General features: G+C 39.6%; 1 protein-coding gene across 2 annotated transcripts in view; it reads right to left on the bottom strand.

The window, feature by feature from the left end:
- Positions 1-23,139, bottom strand: part of USP6NL (USP6 N-terminal like) — a 241,838-nt gene that overhangs the window by 148,508 nt on the left and 70,191 nt on the right. The gene's annotated exons all lie outside the window — the stretch shown is intronic.

Genomic DNA, 23,139 nt, shown 5'->3' on the forward strand with positions numbered 1-23,139 from the left:
AAGCAAGTATCTTAGAAATGCAGCCAAATTAGCTTTCCTTTGGACACTGATAAGACAAACATTAACAAACCCAAGATGTAGTTTCTGCTCCAGTGTACTTTCATGAGAGGTATCTAGAACCCGGTTGACCTAAAGGCCCCCCTACACACTACACAATATTGCTAACGATTTGCCTGATTCCAAAGGATCGGAACGACAAATCGGCAATATCGTGCAGTGTGTATGGACTACATCGTGTAGTGCGCACTACCGTGGGGTCGTCAGCCGCATCGCCTTACCTTTTGCACATGCAGGGACATCAGGCGATGCAGCTGACGATCCCATGCAGGTATATGTGTTGGGGGCCGGCATATCGGGAAGTCAGGCACAGTATCACCCAGTGTGTACAGACCGCGCAATATGTCGGCCAGACACCGCAGAAATCGTGGGTCGCATCACTGGGTACACAATCGTTAAATGTGTACCCAGCTTTAGTCTACCAATACCATGGCTACTTACTTACATATTTTGGTGTAGTGTTAAAGTTAAAAATAAGAATAATATAAGAAAACTAAAAATTACTGAGACAAAAATACCTAAGTGTTCTAAAAAAAACACTATAAATCCATATTTCACACTGCTTTAATATTAATGTACACTTCCATAAAGGATTTTTATTTAACTTGGCCCTCCTCCTTTCTTAGCATTTAAGCTGATATCTCCTAAAAGGCTACCTATGCGTATTTAAATTCATGGTGTTGTACAGAAATTATCAGATAATTCAAACTGCAAAAAGCAGGGCAGTTTCTTTTTAATAATAACCAACTAGTCACAAAAAAGACATTCAATAAAACACATTTAATAACAATCTGTAAAGACTGCTCCCAATAAACAAGTGGTTAGAGAGAATTCACCAAACCACATTTCATTCATGGCCAGGAGTAGATAAACCAGAGAGAAAACCACACTATGCTCAATGTGTTTGAAGGGATGAAAACCATATCTCAAAAGTGCCAGTTTTAATTCTTTTTTCTTTCTGTCAGTTACTTGGTGCTAGGACAAGAAGCAGGAGAAAAATTGAACAATGCTGACCTCCATTCATGCTCCTAATTTACTGGAGGAATTCATTATCTTTTTGTTCTCTCTGTAAATCTGACTTTCTATGGAAAGGCTAGACAGGCAGCCTCAGTTTTCAGCACCCCTGGACTTAAAAAGCTGCCTGGTTTCATTGAGTGTTTGATTTTGAGCTGAAAGCCAGCAAATCTAATATCCAACTGTAAAAGAAATATGTGGCCTTGGGTACTAATATGCAAAATGGACATTGACGTGTTTTATCCAGAAGGAAATGGATTTTTATGTATGTATAAAACAAGAAATCATGATGACACAAGACAACCTCACGGATAGAGATATATATAGATCTCCAGAACACAGATGAAGATAAAACAAGGTACTACGTGCTCAAAATTAACTTACGTTTTGGTAAATGATTATAAAAACGGTTTGCCAAAGTGGTCCACTTTCAGACAAATCTCAAGATAAGCAAGTAAATAATTGAAACTATTTAAAAACAATGAAAGCAATCCTCTTGCTTATTTACCTACAGCAGCAATAATATGATTTGAGTATCCTCTTATTGTTGTGTTTTATGGTAATTTCTCTGAACAAGGAGAGAGAAATTGTAATGTATGTAGGTTGGCTTCACCCCATAATCAGACTTACACATCCCCCAATAAGACACTACAACAGCATTGGGTCTATACCATCATGTTTTAAAAGGAGATCCTATTGAACCAGTGAGCTCAGACTCATGCATAAATAAAAGACACATTTTCGCCTGTTTAAACCCACAAATAAGGAACAACCAACACCCTAAAACTGGTACAAAACCACTAATAAACGGGATTGGCTGAAGATCTGCAAATGAAAGTATAAATGAAAGAAACATTATCTACAGACATACATAAACACATATGAAATTAAGCACCATAACTTCTGAAGGACATGAAGCCAAGGTTTCTTATCTTAAGCATTCCAAAGAGTTCGTATTTCAAACTTTCCCTCTGTGAGAACATGATTGACATTAATTAACAGATTCTGCTGTAGGATACATGGACGGGCTAAACAGCATTATTCTGTGTCCTGCGAGAAATAAAACAGAATAACTTTTCAATACATGCTAACATATGTCGTTGTCCTCCAACCCCCCAAAAAATGAACAAGTAATTACAGTAGTAAGGAACCGTGCTACAAGCATTCAGCCCTTCAGCTTGGCTGCCAATCCCCTGCTCCTACTGCTCCAAATTCCTAACGGCAACAGTAAAATCTCTGTGCTGCTTGCGGCTACCATGAATTTGGCTGCAGCTGCCAAGAGAGGAAGAGAAGTAGCTTTGTTTATATTCAGTGACAGTGTTACTCCCCAGGCTGTACAGGACTTCGATATAAAGCCCTGCGGAAAATCTGGATTTCTTCATTAACAGCATTTTGTATCTTCGGCTCACCAGCCATGCTAGTTCACGCTTGCTCATCTGACACTGGGCATAGGTGGAGGAGACCTCTCCACTGCAGCACATTTCTTCATAGAGATCTGCAGCAATATAACAGCAGCCACTATTATATTGCAGCAGCACTTCATTGCTGATGAGCTGCGTTTCTCCGCTAATGCAGTTCCCTTTTTTCTTTAGTCAGTGGGCTGACATCATTGGTTGCAATAGTGAATAGTTTCCTATGGTTGGGCCTGCTCACTAAGCATTGTGGCTACGCCACACAGGATCATTACATCAGTCTACATGTGATGGCAAAAGAAGATAGTTCTCCCCTTCCTGCATCACCGGTGGTTGTATTCATTTAAAGCTCCAGTATGAGGAACAGAGATTTGACTAGGCTACAAAAAAGTCAGTGACACTATGTTAAATTTAATAGAGTTTGGGTGTATTTAGAAAGCAACACATCTTTGCAGTGATTTATATATCAGGGAACGGGGAGTGGGATAATGGGTCGCACCAAGACTTTGATAAATGCAAAACTACCCTGCTTCTTAAGGATAAAAATCTCAATATTCTGTTATATGCAGGGGTGCCACTTAGGGATGTTTAAACATCACACTCACAAACAAGAAAAAGAATCCCCTTACAAGTGCACAATGTTTCGCCGTAATCAACATAAAATATAACCTTTATTATCAACCATTAATAACCACATGAGTGGCAAAGTTTAAAACACAACAAAATAAGAAAAAGAAAAAAATATTTTAAAAAATAAGTTTAAAATACCAATAGGTGATCAAGTCACTTGTGTCGCTAATATATACTCTATGGTATGCTGAATGTATGTGAACTACTTGTCAGAATCTAATAATACCATATAATTGTAGATTAGCAGTGTATTCTGATATCCTGGCAAATGCCTATGTTGTTGTAATTAATTCATGTAGGTATCCAAGATTATCAGTGTCCCTTAATATCTCATCAGGGGCTAATGAATAAATAAATGAACATTGTATTATCGTGTGTGTACGTGATTTCTGCAGTTCCTCTGTATTTGCACCGTGCACATACACATCCTATTCAAAAATGGGTTATAGTATTATGGTGCCCACACACATACCGACTTGCTCCCAATCAGCCAATGTACACGATTTCCCCTGAACTCTCCCCAGGCAGTCGTGGTCACGATTTGGAGTTAAAAATGTCCAATCTGACTAAAGATCTATCTTGCAGCCAGTGCATTGTATCCCAGATTGGCTAATCTGCCCTACAGCACGGCAGATCTGAAGATGCGAGGTACGGCGAGCGGGGACGCGCATCGGCATCGTGATCAAGAGTAGAAACTCACGATTTGGCTATTTTTTACATTATCTGTCGTCACGATTCGTCGAAATCGGCCAAATTGGATGAAAAGTCGGTATGTGTGTGGGCACCTTTAGGTATTAATATTATTCCACCCTGCTAGTAAAACATCTGATAGTAACACAGGCCTATTTATTCAAACTGTTGGAAATTCCAAACAAACAATAAATGTGCTCGTAGCAACTCAAAAAACGGTCATCAGGTTTTTAATAATCACCTACCAATATTACAACATACATCTAAATATCAAATATACGTTTGATTGCCACACATAATGTACTACAACACAAGCGCCTTTGTTAGTGTAGCTTGTGCATGGCTACAGCGTGCTTATGCAGTGTGGATGGCTTTCAGCTGGAGCCCGCAATGACTCTGCAGCGTCGTGCATCTAACAGCTCCGCTCGTGACAGCCGCTTATTGAACATAAACAGGGACACAGAATTTCAATAGACTGCTATACATTCTTGATCATAACACATTTAAGCAGAGTGACTGACACGTAGGACTGGCACAGCAAACGCCTGACGTGCGTTTCACAGTGCTTTCTCAAAGGGCAGCTGCTGGTGACGAGAACCACTGGGGAGAATGTGGAAGGAGAAGCCTCCTGCACAGCTGACTGGACTCCCCTCTTGAATGGTGGGAGGTGCGAGCCATCACCTTGCCTGCCCGCTCAGTTGCCCCTGCAGTCACGATGGACAGTGGGGGCGGCTGAAAGTCTAAATGAGTGGGGGAGCTCGTTTATTTCAGGAAGGAAGGGGGGGGGGGAGCAGGGTCCAGGCACCCGCACAAAACAGCTCATGACATGTGTTGTCATGTCAGTTCTTACAGAGACATCCTTCATTTATGTTGTTTCCAGACTCATTGGCGTCACCCACAGGAGCCGGCGCCCTATGCAGCTGCCTAAAGGTAGCGCCAGACCTGATCACAGCATACTGCTATGCATTCTATATGATATATTCCACTTCATATATTTTCTCACACGCGACTCAGTGTACACACATCACAGCATACTGTCATATCTCAAGTGATCTACTCTACACTATATACTTTCTCACATACATTGTATGTATACAGTGCACTGTTACATAGTGAAGCGTGGACACCTTATTCTGTCATATGTCAATTTACACTGTAGGTCCTATAGCACTCCAGATGCAAATTGCATACATTAATATTTCGGATAACTAATCTTGAAAGAAAAAGAAAAAATAAATAAATATATATATATATATATATATATATATATATACACACACATACATACATATATACACACACATACATACATACACACACACACAGACAGTCAGGTGCATAAATATTGGGACATTGACAGAATTTTCATATTTTGGCCTCTATTCACCACCACCATGGCTTTGAAATGAAAAACAAGATGTGCTTTAACTGCAGACTTTCAGATTTAATTTGAGGGTAATTACATTCAAATCAGGTGAACGGTGTAGGAATTACAACGGTTTCAATATGTGCCTCCCACTTTTTAAGGGGCCAAAAGTAATGGGACTATCAACTCAAAAGCTATTTCATGGACAGGTGTGGGCTATTCCCTCGTTATTTCATTATCATTTAAGCAGGTAAAAGTTCTGGAGTTGATTCTAGGTGTGACATTTGCATTTGGAATCAGTTGCTGTTGACTATCAATATGAGATCCAAAGAGCTGTCACTATCAGTGAAGCAAGCCACATATTTAGTGGTGCAAGTTAATCGATGTCAAATAACATATCTAGTCCCCTTGTGTGGGTGGGAAAAACTATCTCCAGTGGTCAGGTATCTACATGTTAGGCAGTTAAGACATTTATAACACCCATTAAATAAATGGGTTAACTGCCTAACATGTAGATACCTGACCATCGATTAACTTGCACCACTAAATATGTGGTCTATTTGATAACATGTCCTTGAGGATACAGTTACGTTGGCAAAACAGAACGCACCCTTCGGGAACGTATGGCTGTCCATCGTTCTGCAATTAGAGCGGCCATTGCGTCCGGGTCCGGTGACCAACCTGTGGCACGGCATTTTGCGGTAGCTGGCCATGGTTTATCCACACTTAGGTACATGCTCATAGATCACATACCACCGATGGTGAGGGGTAGAAATAGGTCACGCAGACTGCTGCAATGCGAGTCGCGTTGGATCTACAGATTGGGCACTTTGAATCCTAAAGGTTTAAATGATAACTTGGGCCTGCATTGTTTTATCTAGGAGGGTAGACTACATCACTTATGTTTGGAATCATTTGCAATATTACCAATAATGTGAATTTTTGCAACTTCTTAATTGTAGATGTATGTCCAACATTGTTTCATCTCAGGCATGTGTATAGATATTACAGATCTAAAGTATGTGTGTAGGTCTTTCAGTGCAGCATCACCTGTGTATGACATTGTTGGTATGTGTTTGTTATCCATCCATTAATGTAGTCCATTTAACTATGTCGCGTGTATACTACAATATTTGAATGTATCTCTATGTCAATATAGTTTATACAAGTATCGATGATGCAGCAGTATCAGTATAACAGATTGCCTTCTGATTTTATGTTTTTTAGAGTTTAAGATCACCATGGCAACGGGCCGTGCATGATGACGTCATCTGTGGGCGTCTTCACTGACCGAAACCCGAAGGCTGTGGGGATGCACGCGGTGTATGGTGGAGGGGTATAAGTAAGTGTAATTTTGATGTGTTTTGTATCCTGATGACGATGTAAGTAATACATCGAAACGTTGATGAAACCTGCGTTTGTGTCTCTTTTACACTGGAGTGCCGCTGATCGTGTATGTATGAGTGCTGCCACGTGTTGGCATGCTTGCAGAGGGCAACCAGGACTGTTACTTATTTGCTATGGGAGTGCCATCCTATAACTGGAGTTATATATATATATATATATATATATATATAATTTATTTATTTATTTATTTTAAGAAATACAAACACACACAGTGCATCCGGAAAATATTCACACCGCTTTACTTTTTCCACATTTTGTTATGTTACAGCCTTATTCCACAAAGGAATAAAATTCATTTTTTGTCCTCAAAATGCTACACACAATTCCCCCATAATGACAATGTGAGATATTTGCAAATTTAATAATAAAAAAGAAAAAAAAATGAAGAAATCACATGTACATAAGTATTCACAACCTTTGCTCAATACTTTGTTGATGCACGTTTGGCAGCAATTACAGCCTCAAGTCATTTTGAATATGATGTCACAAGCTTGGCACACCTATCTTTGGCCAGTTTAGTCCATTCCTCTTTGCAGCACCTCTCAAGCTCCATCAGGTTGGATGGGAAGTGTCGGTGCACAGCCATTTTCAGATCTCTCCACAGATGTTCAATTGGATTCAAGTCTGGGCTCTGGCTGGGCCACTCAAGGACATTGACAGAGTTGTCCTGAAGCCAGTCCTTTGATATCTTGGCTGTGTGCTTAAGGTCATTGTCCTGCTGAAAGATGAACCGTCGCCCCAGTCTGAGGTCAAGAGCACTCTGGAGCAGGTTTTCATCCAGAATGTCTCTGTACATTGCTGCATTCATCTTTCCCTCTATCCTGACTAGTCTCCCAATTCCTGTCGCTGAAAAACATCCCCACAGCATGATCCTGCCACCACCATGCTTCACTGTAGGGATGGTATTGGCCTGGTGATGAGTGGTGCCTGGTGCCCTCCAAACAGAACGCCTGGCATTCACATCAAAGAGTTCAATATTTGTCTCTCATGGTCTGAGCCCTTCAGGTGCATTTTGGCAAACTCCAGGCAGGCTGCCATGAGCATTTTACTAAGGAGTGGCTTCCGTCTGGCCACTCTACCATACAGGCCTGATTGGAGGATTGATGCAGAGATGGTTGTCCTTCTGGAAGGTTCTCCTCTCTCTACAGAGGAATGCTGTAGCTCTGACAGAGTGACCATCGGATTCTTTGTCACCTCCCTGACTAGGGCCCTTCTCCCCCGATTGCTCAGTTCAGACGGCCGGCCAACTCTAGGAAGAGTCCTGGTGGTTCAGAACTTCTTCCATTTACGGATGATGGAGGCCACTGTGCTCATTGTGACCTTCAAAGAAGCAGATATTTTTCTGCAACTTCCCCAGATTTGTGCTTCGAGATTATCCTGTCTCGGAGGTCTACAGACAATTCCTTGGACTTCATGCTTGGTTTGTGCCCTGTCAAGTGTGGGACCTTATATAGACAGGTGTATGCCTTTCAAAATCATGTCCAAGTAACTGAATTTACCACAGGTGGACTCCAATTAAGCTGTAGGAACATCTCACGGATGATCAGTGGAAACAGGATGCACCTGAGCTCAATTTTGAGCTTCATGGCAAAGGCCGTGAATACTTATGTACATTTGATTTCTTTGTGGGGTTTTTTTTTATATATTAAATTTGCAAAAATCTCTAAAAACTTTACACATTGTCATTACTGGGTATTGTGCGTAGAATTTTGAGGACAAAAATTAATTTATTCCACTTTGGAATAAGGCTGTAACATAAGAAAATGTGGAAAAAGTGAAGCGCTGTGAATACTTTCCGGATGCACTAAAATAAATAAATATAATATAATATATGAATATATGAATATATATATATATATATATATATATATATATATATTATTATTTTTTTTTTTTTATTTTTTTTTTGTCTTGTACCCTCATTGTAAATTTTGCTGCGACATTTACTTTGGGGAGATTGTCCTAATTTAAAATTTTATATTTTAATGTATACCTAATAAAAGTTTAGTTTTAATTTCACAGCTATACTTTTTTTTTTTTTTTACCTAAAGTGCTCTACCTTAGCTTGCAATACATTTATCTTTTTGTTTATATAAACATTCCAGGATCATCTTCTGGTTTTACAAATCAACAACTAAAATGTAAAGTGATCGTGTATTAATTTAAATTGTAGTATCCAGGACAAATACCTTGATTTCAATATCAATATATTTAATCTTAGTGTGGTTATATCACTTCTACTATGTTAAAAAGAAACAAGAATAGATCAAGATAGTCATTTTATGTGATAAATATGTACTGGAGTTGGATGATTTTTTTTATATTGGCAAAAATGTTGTAATGCTCATTTTAAAAGGAATGTGAATAAAAAAATACATTTAGTAGATATTCTACAGATTTTACAAATATAAATACAGGAAATCCCTTTCATTATGCATTCAAATGTTTTCCACTCAATGATGTAAAGTCAGGGGGAAAAAAGTGACAAAAAGTAGCTGGTGAAATACGAAGCATACAAGCTTTCCTGTTATGGATTGAAAATGTGAAGATTTAATTCACATTTAACACTAAACTGGAAACCGGTACAATAATAATTAAACAGAATATACACTTAGGGGAAAATTAAATTAGCAGCAATAAAAAAAAATTAATTGGTATACTGGCAGGTAACTTTCCTCAACACATCTATGTGCACTCCAGTTTAATGCGCAATTCAAATAGAAAATGTTTATTCCGGCATTCATGCATTAATTCTAGCTGGCAATACCCGCATTAAGTGTGGGTGAAAATGGGGAAAGAAGCCTGTACCCCCAAAAAATTCAAACTAATAATGGATAACAGTATAGAAGTTTGTTAGTGGCCACAAGCAAAGTATTTGTAGTTCTTAAAAATGTGTCAAATGGCTGTTATATGCATTTTTTCAAAAACAGTGAGAAAATAATAGAAAGCATTTTTCGGCAAACTAAATGCTGTAGATAAATTTTGGGTACAAAAAAATGCCCGAGTAGTAATTTGTGTCAGTTTAAGCCGCTTTTAGAAATGTGTTAACAACCACCTGTAAGCTAAAAAATGTCCCATTCATACAGAACTCCCCTTATACCCATCCAACATCTTGTAACCCATTATTCTGCATTTTGCTGAATTTCACTCCCAAAAATAACATGTCATTATTGGCTAAATAAAACTAATTGAAAAATTCTTAGTGCCTAATTAATCATTAACAAGGGTGCTCCAGTGGTCTTAAACCAAGTTTTTACATGTGTACCTTAAAATAGGGATTTTTCCCAACTTTTCAGCTGCTTAGGAGGTCCCGAAAAAAAGATGTGATCATTTCTATGGAGAATTAATGCACATTATGGGGGGTATACAATTAGCCACGGGGTTTACTCAGCGACTAATTGTCGACCAAAATTCTGGTGGCACAGGGAAAGGCTATTCAATGAAATAGCCTTTTTCCCGCTCCGAAAAATCATGACTCCGCGTAGACTGCGGAATCAGTGGGGTTTTTTTCCCCGCGCACAAGCCCAATTTGGTGTTTTTTTCCACTGACTTTACCGTGCACCTCCATGAGCTGCGAGGTTCAGTCCAAATGCGGGGACTCACGCGCGGGGTAATCCCCGCTAATTGAAGAGCATCAAATTCACGTCTCCCATAAAAAGTCACATTTACACCAGTTAAATGTGTCTAACTGGATTCAGCCCTTAGACATTAAACAGATTATATTTTTGTGAAATATTGCGTGATCAAATTCCAGATTTGGACAAAAGATAAGTGTGATGGAAAAGGCGTCTTTGCAAACATAATACATATAATTTTTCAGCATGTCAGTAGTAAGAGGTATCAAGATATTCTCATGATTTCTACAAATACACAATATTTAAATAACAATTAAAAATTGCAAAACATACTCCCATACTAAAACAAAGGTTTTCTTTTTCTTCGTTCAACAAGGTCTTATCTAATTTCTTATACAACCAGAAAACGGGTGGTATGAATTGTCAGTGTTGTAGTCTCATGCTGAAACTTTAGACGTTTCATGAATTGTCAAATTTCAGCATGATGCTGCGTACAACTTAAGCATTCATACTCGAGGATGGAAGCATTTTCATTTAATCGGCAATGTATTTTCACCATGACCGCAACATGTCATATTGCCATCAAACTTAAACTTGAGTGTTTCAGATTATAGAATTATTTTACTACTGTTTTCCCCTCCACTAGCCTGAGTGTACTCTATTATGCCCTTTTCCATATGGCTCTCCCATTTCTGTCAGAGCCCCTGCCAAGAAAGGGGGTGGAGACGAGAACAAGTAGAGATCAGAAACAGTCCTCTCACACAACCCCTCTGCCATTTAAAGCATCATTGATTCGCAGAGCCCCAGGATCAGGAGCTGGTGTTGCAACTCCTGCTATGGTGAGGGAGCACATTAGTAAGCTTAGTGGGCGAGAGTCACATTAAATTAATAAAGCGTCTAAATTCTTACAACCTGACTGATGGATAAAACTCAACATAGAATTTGAATTAAATAATTAGAGAAATTGAAGACATTTGTTCAATATTTAATACCGCATTCATATCAGGATTAGTAGTATGTAAACAGAAGATAATGCAGACAAACTAATTAACACAGGGACTTATTTTTTGGGGTCCAATTGTTAGCCCCCTCAACCTTAGAGATTGTACTCAATGTGACACACAATTGGAAATTCCACCCCTCTTCAAAAAAATTAAAATAAATTGTATATCAAAAGTTCTTTTGATTTATTCACACATGCGATTACCACAAATTACTAACCCCTTCTCTATTGATAAGAATGGGATTCATTGTAAGCCTATACAATAATACCTGCAATAAAGTCCCAGCAGGGAACAACAGGCAGCCAGAGAGTATTCCGGAAGTGCATTTGTTTAGCACATGTGGGGGCAGTGACTTTAGGTCCCTATATCTTCCCCATAATTCTACATAGCAAAATGGGGGCACCATCATTTAAAACAGAGGAGTTCCCATAAAAGTTATTGTATGGTGGTCTGTGTGTCCTACAGGTATTAACCCCTACACTACAGAAAAATCATGAAGTCCTCAGACTGGGTAGATATCTCCAAACCTGACATCCATAAAAAAAATATAATACCTATTGGTGTCGGTATTCTGATTGTCGGGATGCCGCTGTCGGTATTCTTACCAGCGGCATCCCGGCAGCCGGGATTTCATACCCAACCAGCCCAGTATGTATCCAGCTTTACACAAATATGCTTGACACCTATGACTATCAATAAGGCAACAAAATGTATCTAAGGCCAAGAGGCAATAGAATGCATTTCTACAAAGAGCACATTGTATGGGGATAGGGGAGTGTTCTGCAAAGGTGCTCACGCATAATACCCCATGTGAAAGAGACTCTTTTCCACTGGTCATAAACACTATTTTCATAGTCAATATTTAATCTGGCCTTCATGCAGATATGCTGGGGGGGGGGAAGAAAAACACATTTCTTTTGATTAGCTAGTTTTGCATTCCTCAAGTAGGAATGAGCATAAAATATGCTGTGGCTATTGAGTTTCTTTCCTGGGACTGGTTATAGAAAAAAGGCAAGCTGATGCTTAAAGTCACGAAAATGTGCACGTTAACACATGTTTAATATGAAACGTTTCATATTAAAAATGTGTTAACATGCAACACTACTTATGTGATATATATCATTATCTGTCCCTGCGGTCTATATTACGTAGGAATGACATCACGGAAGTTCAAGGAACGCATAGCCCTCCATAGGTCAGCCATAAAGGCGGTACTTGGTGGAAAATCTATAGATCAACCGGTGGCATCACATTTTCGTGACTTTAAACATCAGCTTGCCTCACTTAGGTATAAGATAATCCACCACGTACCAGAACGTGTTAGAGACGGCGATCGTGTAAAATCTCTTACATATCCAAGATGCCTCCAGTCTAGTAAGTTAGACACTGTGGCCCCTTGAGGTCTAAATGAGCGGATTGCATGGAATTCATTAATGTAGTATCTGAATGGTTCAGACTTTATATACATCAACATTTGATGTTGTGTAATGTAGTTCTTTTGATATTTACTTTATATGCGTGATTTAACATAATTGATTATCGTACTTATGTTGTTTTTGTTTCCTATGCCGAATTTAGTTTTTTCATTATTATATATGCTAATGTGTGCATGTTGTTTAATTCAGTCATCTTCATTTGACTAGATGTTTATATCACTTTAGTGTAATATGTTCCTTTCTTGTCTATCTCACATTGTTCGTGGACAGGCAGCAGCCGGAGAGGAGTCTCAGGTTTCCATGGTGACCACCGGGGGATTGAGGCTGTCGCATCATCATGATGCGCAGCATACACACTCAGGTCTCGTGCACCCGGCTCTGCTGTCCCAGTCACTTCTACATTGTCGGTGGGGATATAAGGTAAGCTGTGAATTGTTTTTCTTTTTGATTTCTTCCTGACAACGGGGCTAGCTAGCCCAGAAACGTTGTAGTAAACACTTTTCTACTATAAGAAACTGCAGTGCCGTGTTGTGTTTTGCCGGTCCAGGCATCACATATTCTATACTATTGATTATTCAAAGGGCACGCAGGCTTTGTTATATGAGGATTGGGGAGTGCAGAACCTATTGTCTGTTTGTTTTTTATAAAATAATATATATATATATATATATATATATATATATATATACATACACACACACACACATATACACTAGGGATGTGCAGGCTCGGATAGGTTCGAGTTTGCACAAAAGTCCAGGAATGATGATGTTCGTCCATGTAAGATGACGTTTAGCCTCTTTCTGAGTTCCGTTTTTTTGGAGGGAAAAATCCGAACTCAACGTGCAAACTCGAACCTATCCGAGCCTGCACATCCCTAATATACACATACATATATATATATATACACACATATATATATATATATATATATATACATATATATATATATATATATATATATATACACACACACATATATACATACATACATACACACACATATATACACACACATATATACACATACATACAAAACTCAAGTCAACCATCGAATATAATCTAAATTCTATAGCTCATTGCGATTCAATGGCAGGTCATATGGGCATTCTGGGTGACACCAAACTATAAATTCTAGCATTCAATATTAACATTCAAATTCAAAGATTCTGGATTGTATGAATACATTTATTAAGGTAAAAGGCAGCTTGGCCATATATGTGTTATCATAGTACCTTACATGTGGCCTCTCACACATCAAGGGTAGAGCGCTTTTAAGTAAAGAAGTCCTTCTTAAAACTGTAAATATGAAGGCATGGAGGCCACACATTTAGTGACTCCGTTATCCAATACCAGTTATTTTGTTAGGTGTTTATTTTAATCCAGCTATATAGCTTTCATTTTATTCCAATTGTGGGCCTGATTCAGAGCCGGACGCTCTGACCAGGGCGCTCGCTCTGAATCAGGGCCCTCCTACCTAAACTTGGAGCGGCCTCTTGGACGCTCGCATAGCTGTGGGTTACCACCCACAGCTTATGCGAGCGTCCATGATGATGGTCGCGATGGTCAAGACCATCGCAAACATCGGGCTTGCGACGAAACCCTGCGGTAGGGTCTCGGTGACCGCAAGCCCTGGAGTGATTTTGGCTCTATCAGAGCCAAAATCACTCCCACTGACATCACTAGTGATGTCAGTGGGGCCGGACCCAGACGGTAGGCGTTCCCATGGGAACGCCTCCGTCTGGCAGCCACGCCCCCGGCACGCCCACCAAAGGGGGCGTGCTGTTAATCGACATCGACAGCACGCCCCCTTTGGTGCGAGACCGTGCGAGTCCGTCGCTCCCCGGGTCTCGCGCATGCGCACGATGGAGCTCCCTCCGTCGTGCGCATGCGCACTAGGGCACCATCGACCCGCTTGCGAGCGGGTCTGAATCAGGCCCTGTGTGCGCAGGAAGAACAAGATTGTTCAGAAACAACTGGAGCGAGTCGATCAAAATGGTTATCAATGTGAAGTTACTGAGATAAAAGTTTCAACTTGTTCTCTTTGAAAGTGCAAGGTAACATTACACACAGCGTAGCATTTACTTTCAAACACCACATCCATTCAGCGCTATGTTAAGAACTGAACCCCCCCCCCACTAAATATAACAGTTTTCATGAATGTTTTATTTGCAAGTATTACTGTGTGCCATAACATTTGCTTAATAGTTCCAGCATTTTCACAGAACTTTCAGTTTCAATTTATAGAATAAATTTGGCTGATAACAGGAAAAAAAACTGTACTGTACATTGTGCTCTGAAAGCTTTGATGGTGTCACTAAGGAGCTCTTTATGTGCTTCAGGAATACAATAAGGAGAATTATTGAGTATAAGTAGGCATTGCACAGGAGTCTTCATGTGCTTTTTAATACATTGAGGTCATATAAAGGTTACAATGAAATTACAAACAAAACCTAAAAAGGATTTAAGAATTCAAACATTAAAAAAAAACCCTAAACAACTTAAATCTAAACGCACGTGAAGAACAAACTTATGCTTACATCTAAACCACACGAAGAACAAACTTATGCTTACAAACACAACCATTTGTTCAGGTTATTTGTTCCCAATTTGGTGGTGACCTTGTGCAAACAATGACTAAATAGAATTTATACAGCAGGAAACATGTATATCATCCACTGCTAGTGTCAGTCCAGGCAGTGGCTTATTATTACTATTATTATTATTATGTATACTGCTACCATTTTGCAAATAGCTTTACAGAGAATATTTGTCATTCACGTCAGTTACTGCCCGTTGGCATTTATAATACAATTCCCTAACATACACACACACATACTGTATACGGGTCCCTTTTAGTCAGCAACCTACCGATGTTTTCAGAGTGTAGGAGGGAACAGTGAAAATATGCAAACGCAAAAGGGATCATTGTAGGGAAGGAAACTCCATTGTGGTGAGGCAGCAATAGTGATCACTGTGCCACGGTGGCTTATTATTACTTGTTTATAAAACATATTACATACTGAGCAGCCCCTTACAATTGGGGAGCTTACTTATGTTTACAGTTCTATACATACTAATGTACATTTAGAAAATAGAATACAAAGGAACAAGAGGCCCTGGCTGTGACAGTTAATGTACACACAAACACACCATCCTGTGCCATAGCAAACTTCTGGCCCGCCATCTGCTGTTTCAGAGAGAGGAAGGAGTGCAGATTGTTACTTTTGGCATTTGATTTAGACCACAATCTTAATGTTAAAAAGTACAAAAACAAAAAACATATCTTCAGGACTAGATTAAGAATACTAAAATTGCATGAAAACATATGTACCAAAAACCACATTCTGGAAAAAAGGTGATGCAATGAATTGTACTGTCAAAAGTAAATAAGTGAATGGTACCATACACATTACCTTGGATTTCTAGACAAGCTGTACATGTGAATATGAACTTAAGTATCAACACTGTTGGCTGAGCAAAACCTGGGTCACAAGAACACTTTAGGCTGAATTTACTGGTCAGTGCATTTCAAAGCAGCCGTGTCTAAACCCAGTGGCGGAAACTTCTGAAAAGGGGCAATCATCAGGTGTGTTTTGTAATGAATATAATTACCCCTTTAAAACCATCAGCCGAAAAAGTGGAAGCTTTGAAAAGTGCCACTTAGTAAACTTAGCCCTTTGCAGTTATCCAAACCACAAAACTAATACTACACTTCATACAGACAGCATCATTTCCTCTTACTCATTATTCTTGTTCCCTTGGATTTAAATGAACAGATTTGAATATGCCAATTTAATAAGAGATTGGCACTTAATATATATTGCACTTTTTGGACTGCCCCTTTTTATAAGATACATACATATTTTATATATGTATTCGAGTCATGAGAGCACACGTTGGAAGGTAAGGAAGAATGGCACAAGCAGGCTGCTTTCATACCCATCTATGTCAAACTCTATAAAGTTTTCTAATGCGCTCAATTTCATCTCTCACTGGGCAATACAGCTTCTGTGTAGGTTACAGCATGTCTACATGCAGTTCTAAATAAAACAATACATTTTTTATGGTGAAAGACTTGAAACAGGCATTTTTACAATAAAGATAATGTAGACTCTTGCAAAGAATTGGCAATGCAAGAAATTAAATTTGTTATGAATACTAGCCTGAAAACTCAAATAGGGCAGGAACTGATGTGAATGATTTATTTATATCTGAAAAGCCCTATGTAATATTGTACACTATACAAATAAACCATCAGATAGATCATAGAATAAATATGCAACCAAATATCCAAATATGCCAGACATCTGGTCAAACAACTAGATTTTAATAGAGAACTACTTCTATTAGAGAAATTAGGAATGTACATATATACCTTGTGTACCAGTACAGAAGCTGGGATTATGTTACTGTAAAAGCTGCCTTTTAGCACTCAAAAACAAAAAAACACCATATAGAAGGACACAAGTATCATATGGTTATATATAATTTACATAGCATAAGTAAGCATATACAGTGGCGGACTGAGACATGAAGGGCCCACGGGGGAATGCAGTGATAGGGGCCCATGCTTAAAGGTTGTGGTGATCCATCAGAGGGGGTGTGGTGAACCACCATAGATGCTTGGCTAACCAATGGGCAAATCTTGGTGTACTTTCTATAGAAGGGAACCAAGCCCCCATGCTGATCAATGTTCCTGGTCACTGACTATATAATGAGTAACAATCTATAATTTGAGGTCTGGGACCTGACACCTAGAGGAGGGTGGTGGGCCCACAGGCATTGGGGCCCACCGGGGATTTCCCCTGTACCCTTGTGGGCCAGTCCAACCATGAGCATATACATTACATAGCCAAAGAATCAGCACAACCGTTCTGATTAGTGTTTGGCCATTTCAGCCACACCCATTGCTAACATTTGCATAAAATCAAGCATATAGTCATCAGTGTTCTCCCCAGAAATTTTTTTAAGCCGAGTGGCATCAAGTAGTAGCCGGGAGGGGGCCTTCGCAATAATAAAATGTGTTATTTCAAGTTTAAATCATTATAAGGTCACCTTATAATTATTTAAACTTGAAATAACACTTTATATATTAATTCTCCTCTTCTTCTTAGAGGCCCAGTCGTCTGCAGCTTATTCATAATCAAAGTCTTTAGGATCTGGTCCCTCTTGTGAAATCAGCATCAGGTTATTTAGTGTGCTCTGCTTAATGCAATTCCTTAAGAAGGTTTTAATTCGTTTTAGAGTAGAAAATCCTCTTTCACATTGAGCTGTGCTTACAGGTATGGTCAGTCCAATAGAAGCTAGTTTAGATAAATTTGGAAAAGATTCTTTGAGCTCAGTTGTCGTTGACAATTTATGCATTATTTGTTTTGAAAGTAGATTTTTGTAGGATTCTAGTTCAAATTATTTTGATGCAACTGCCCATTCTAGCTTACTATTTGCATAGTTTAAGATTGTGGGACTTCCATTTTTAGAATAATGCTCAAAAAGAATCTCACAAGCCTCATTTTGATCATGGTTCTCTGTATTGAAAACTCGTGAAAAACAGGATATTATTGGCATATCTGGAAATCTTGCTTCTAGGTGGTTAATGAGTGTGTCTATGTATTTTCCATAGATATTTTTCATAAAAGCAGTAGCATTAGCATCAGAACAATTTACTTTAAGGTCTGACCATTCACCAGCAAGATGTAGATGGAGATTTTTAAAATGAGTAGCAGGTGTATCTTTCCGTTCCATAATGCATATTTTTGTAGCTTTCACGATATGGTCTATTTCTGTTAAATTAACATCTTGCCTTTGCCAAACTTTAGACAACTTAGACAAATGAGGCAGCACATCTGAAAACATCATAAATGAAGCTACAAAATTGTATGTTCTCATATGTTTGCTTAAACCTTCAGCTGTGATGTCATTTCTCTCAGTGGCCTCTCTCTCCAGTGCAGCAATGACACTCACCAAGGATTCTCTTAAAGACTGTACAGCAAAGTCAACAGACAGCCACCTAGTGTCACTTGCCATTTTAAGTTTAATCTGAGGACTGTTCAGTATATTTTGGATTTCAGTTAAACCTGCCATTCTAACTGGGGAATTTTGAAAAAAGAAGAACAGTTGTCTTAAGAGGTTGTTAAATTTAACTAAATAAGGCACTTCAGCAGCTGCTTGGGCACTAGCAAGAGCCAGACGGTGGTTTATACAATGACAGTTGACCATGACTCCACCAGTTTCATTTTTCAATAGTTTTGCTACCCCTTTGTGCTTCCCAATCATGACAGCAGCTCCATCAGAGCCAAGGCCCACCAAGTTAGATTTTTTTCAACCCTATATTGTCAATTTGTTCAATTATTTTGTTAGTTATAGTTTCAGCTTTGCCATCAATGATACTACATGTGGATATAAAACTAACAGTAAACTCTTTTTTTACTTCACAAACATATTTAATGCATATAATAAGTTGATTCAAAACAGAGATGTCTGTTGCTTGATCACATAGAACACTGAAATATCCTGCTGAATGCAAGCTTTTAAGTATTTCACATCTTATCTGTGAAGCTAAGATGTCAAGCCGTTCTTGCTTTATTCTTTCGGAAGTGTAATTTGCATTCTTTCCAATATCAAGATGGCGTAAATATGTACAACCCATAGCCTTGCAGTGTTTAATCAAATTTCTGTACAGTGTAGTATGTGGTAGTTAGTTTTTTGCCAACCAATACATACTTCTTTAAGCTCCCACGTAAGCATCTCTCTGCTAGTTAATCAAAATTGAAACTGATCGTTCAAGGTCTCCTATCCCTGTTTCTTCAAGAACACGTTTTCGAAGTATATTTGAACACGAATCGGTGTGTAATTTACATTGCTCATGGTCAAGTAAGCTTTCTTTACGGAGTCTTATGCACAGAATAGTCACCCAAGTTACTTCCTTATTTGCAGCCGGTCTCTTTCCATATTTTATACAAGTGGAACACATCATTCCACTATCTTTTACCAACAACAACTGAAATGTTTTAAACCAATCATAGTTTACTCCTGATGTGCGATGTTTAGAGAAACATTTATCATGTGAAACAGACTGTGACTCAGAAGATGGTCCGGCCTCGTCTGAAGTGTCCTTGTTGGAATTCTCTGGCTCTGAGATTTTGTTAGTATTTTAATTTATCTTAAAGAAAATTAAAATTTTTGTTTTCTGATTTAAATTCTTACTCATTATGGGTAACAAGTGGCTGAACACAGATGTATTTTTTAACAGCTCCCAGGTACTGTCCCCACTTGCTGGCACCAAAGAAATTTATTTTTATACAGCCCTCAGATACAGGCCTAACTTGCTGGCACAAATGAATTTCTTTTTATACCACCCTCAAATACAGGCGACTTGCTGGTACAAATTAATTTCTTTTTATACCACCCTCAAATACAGGCGACTTGCTGGTACAAATGAATTTCTTTTTATACCACCCTCAAATACAGGTGACTTGCTGGCACAAATGAATTTCTTTTTATACCACCCTCAAATACAGGTGACGTGCTGGCACAAATGAATTTCTTTTTATACCACCCTCAAATACAGGTAACTTGCTGGCACAAATTAATTTCTTTTTATACCACCCTCAAATACAGGTGACTTGCTGGCACAAATTAATTTCTTTTTATACCAGCTGTAGCTCCACAAATACTGTCCCCACTGACTTGCTGGTACCACAGAATATACAGCCCTCAGATACTGGCCCCTAAGGCTCCTAAATACTGTCCCCACAGATTATTTTGAGCTCCAACACAGAGAGAGTGGACACAGGTCTACTCTCTTTAATCAGCTCAGGCAACTGTTCCCGCCTGAACAGTGTGCCTGTGATTTTATACAGGGGGAGGGATCTTTGCACTGCAGTCTGACACCTCCCCTGCAGCATCCCCTGCCCAGCACGGTCATCCACCCGACACCTCCCCCATCGCAGAGCCGCACCCCTTGTCTGGCACCTCCCCCCGTCTCAATGCAGCGTCAACTGCCCGGCACCTACCATAGCAGCATACCGACTGGCTCCTCCCCCGTCCCAATGCAGTCAGTGTCCGCCGCCCGGCACCTCGGAGTCCAGCGTTGGCATCACATCCGGCATTAGCGCTGGCATCACATCCGGCACCCGTGTCCTTGGCAACAGGGACACAGTAAGGGTGACCAGGGGACGTTGCGCATTGTGGCCGGGGGGGGAATGCTAAGTGCCGGGCAGCAGAGGTCAGGAGACGTTGTGCAATATGGCCGGGGGGGGAGCTAAGTGTCGGGCGGCAGAGATTTCTTGCCAGGCGCCGAGCCCGGAACAGAGCGTGGGGAGAACACTAGTCATACAATCTCCATAATCAAACATTAGCAGTAGAATATGCAGTACTGAAGAGCTTACAAAGTGGCATTGACAACACCCTTCGTGATTTGTGTTTGGCCATTTCAGCTGTAACCATTGCTAATGGTTATTATAGGATGCCAGTTTTCCAATAAATCAGCTAGAGCTACCTTAGTCAACTGTAAAGCACAGTTAGTGGGAAATGGAAGCATCTAGGTGCAACAGCAGCTTAGCCACAAACCGGGACACTTCCTGTCTGACTGCATATGGACAACAGTAAAGTATAGTGGAGGAAGACTAATGATCTGGGACTATTTATCAGGGTTTGATACCTTGCACCTTAATTCCAGGAAACGGAAATATTAATGCTAGAGCAGTGGTTCTCAAACTCTGTCCTCCGGAACCCACACAGTTCACGTTTCCATGTCACCTAGCAGGTGCACAGGTGTATTCATCACTCCCTGACACATTTTAAAAAATCCACAGGTGGAGCTAATTATTTCACTTGTGATTCTGTGAGGAGACCTGGAAAACATGCACTGTTTGGGGTCCTGAGGACTGAGTTTGAGAACCTGTGCGCTAGAGTATACAATGACATTCTAGACAGTGTTTCCCGACTCATTCGTCAGGGAGCACTAACAGTGCATGTTTGCCAGGTTTCCTCACAGAATCATAAGTGAAATAATAAGCTCCACCTTTAGATCTTTTAAAATATGTTAAGCTGGCCACACATCTAAAGATTATCTGTCCTACCAGCCAACTAGTTGATTGGTTGGAATGAAAATCTAGTAAGGTATACAATCAGCAATTTGCTCCCAAACGCTGGAAAATGGACCAAAACTGTTGGTCGAACAAATAGTTTAGATCAAACATTTAACAAACTTGTCTGACGCCCATTTTCATCTGTTTTCTGGCATTTAGGAGCAAATTGCTGATCATCAGTTACTCCCATACGTTACCAGATTTTCATTCCAACCAATCAATTAGTTGGCTGGTTGGATGTAAGTTGGTCTAGTGTGAGGCCAGCTTTAGTCGGTAATTAATACACTTGTGCACCAACTAAGAAAAATGGAAAACATGCACTGTTAGTGCTCCCTGAGGAATGAGTTTGGGTAACACTGTTCTAGACAATTGTGTTTCCCCAACTTTGTGGCAACAGTTTGGATAAGGCCCTTTCCTATTTCAGCTTAAAAAATGCCCCCAGAGGGCATACACAAAGCAAGGACCACCAAAAATGTTTGGTCGAGATTGGAGTGAAAGAACTGCACTAACCTGGACTGAGACTTGATGCCGTATTAAATTTGAGCGGACCCGCGATACTTTAAACCTAACCCTCCCCCTTTAGTGCCTAACCCTAACCACTAACACAAAACACTAATCCCCCACCCAACACCACTGCTTACCTTCGGGATTCAGGCAGTCGGGATGCCGGCGCTGGTATTCCAATTAGTGTCGGGATTCCAGCATCGGTATTCTGACTAATGGAATCCCCGCTGTCGGGATATCTCGCAACCATGTTCCAAAATCAAGTGGGAAGCCTCCGCAGAAGAGTGAATGCTGTTAAAAGGTGGATAAAACTCCATAATAATTTCCAAAGTTTTGGTAGGAGCTGTTCAACAAGCATATATAGGTCTGATGTTCTTTGGCCATACAGTGTACGCAACATATAGTACAATAGTTATAAGTACACGTCCAACTGGGCAGAGTGAGTACTACTCCAGATTGCATTTTCTATCTTATGTGATTTCATTCTTCACATGCTCAGAAAGCACATACACACACATATGTGCAGTTGCAGACCCATGTTCATTTTGCGCATATCAAACATTACTATCAGAGAGGCGAAACAGGGATGGAAAGGAGCGTTCTCACGCAGGCAAATTTCAATAAGAACATGTTCATGCAAATGTGGTTCATGCACACATGTAATTATATGCCTGGCAGAAAGATCTTTTGCAACTGCTACAGGGCATGAATGCATGTGAATTAGTACTGAAAATAAAATAGCTAATATGCAGGGGAGGTGTACAGCTTTGCATATGCACGGAAATACACTATTTCACATAATCTACACTCGTTTCGATGCCAAAACTGCATCAACGCCATTATCCAAAACACACACACTATCTATATATACAGTACACACACACATTATATATATATATATATATATATATATATATATATATAAATCCTCCATCCACAGCTTGCTAGTCAC

The sequence above is a fragment of the Taudactylus pleione genome, unplaced genomic scaffold (assembly GCF_031769625.1).
Source record: "Taudactylus pleione unplaced genomic scaffold, aTauple2 ptg000086l, whole genome shotgun sequence".
NCBI classification, from domain to species: domain Eukaryota; kingdom Metazoa; phylum Chordata; class Amphibia; order Anura; family Myobatrachidae; genus Taudactylus; species Taudactylus pleione.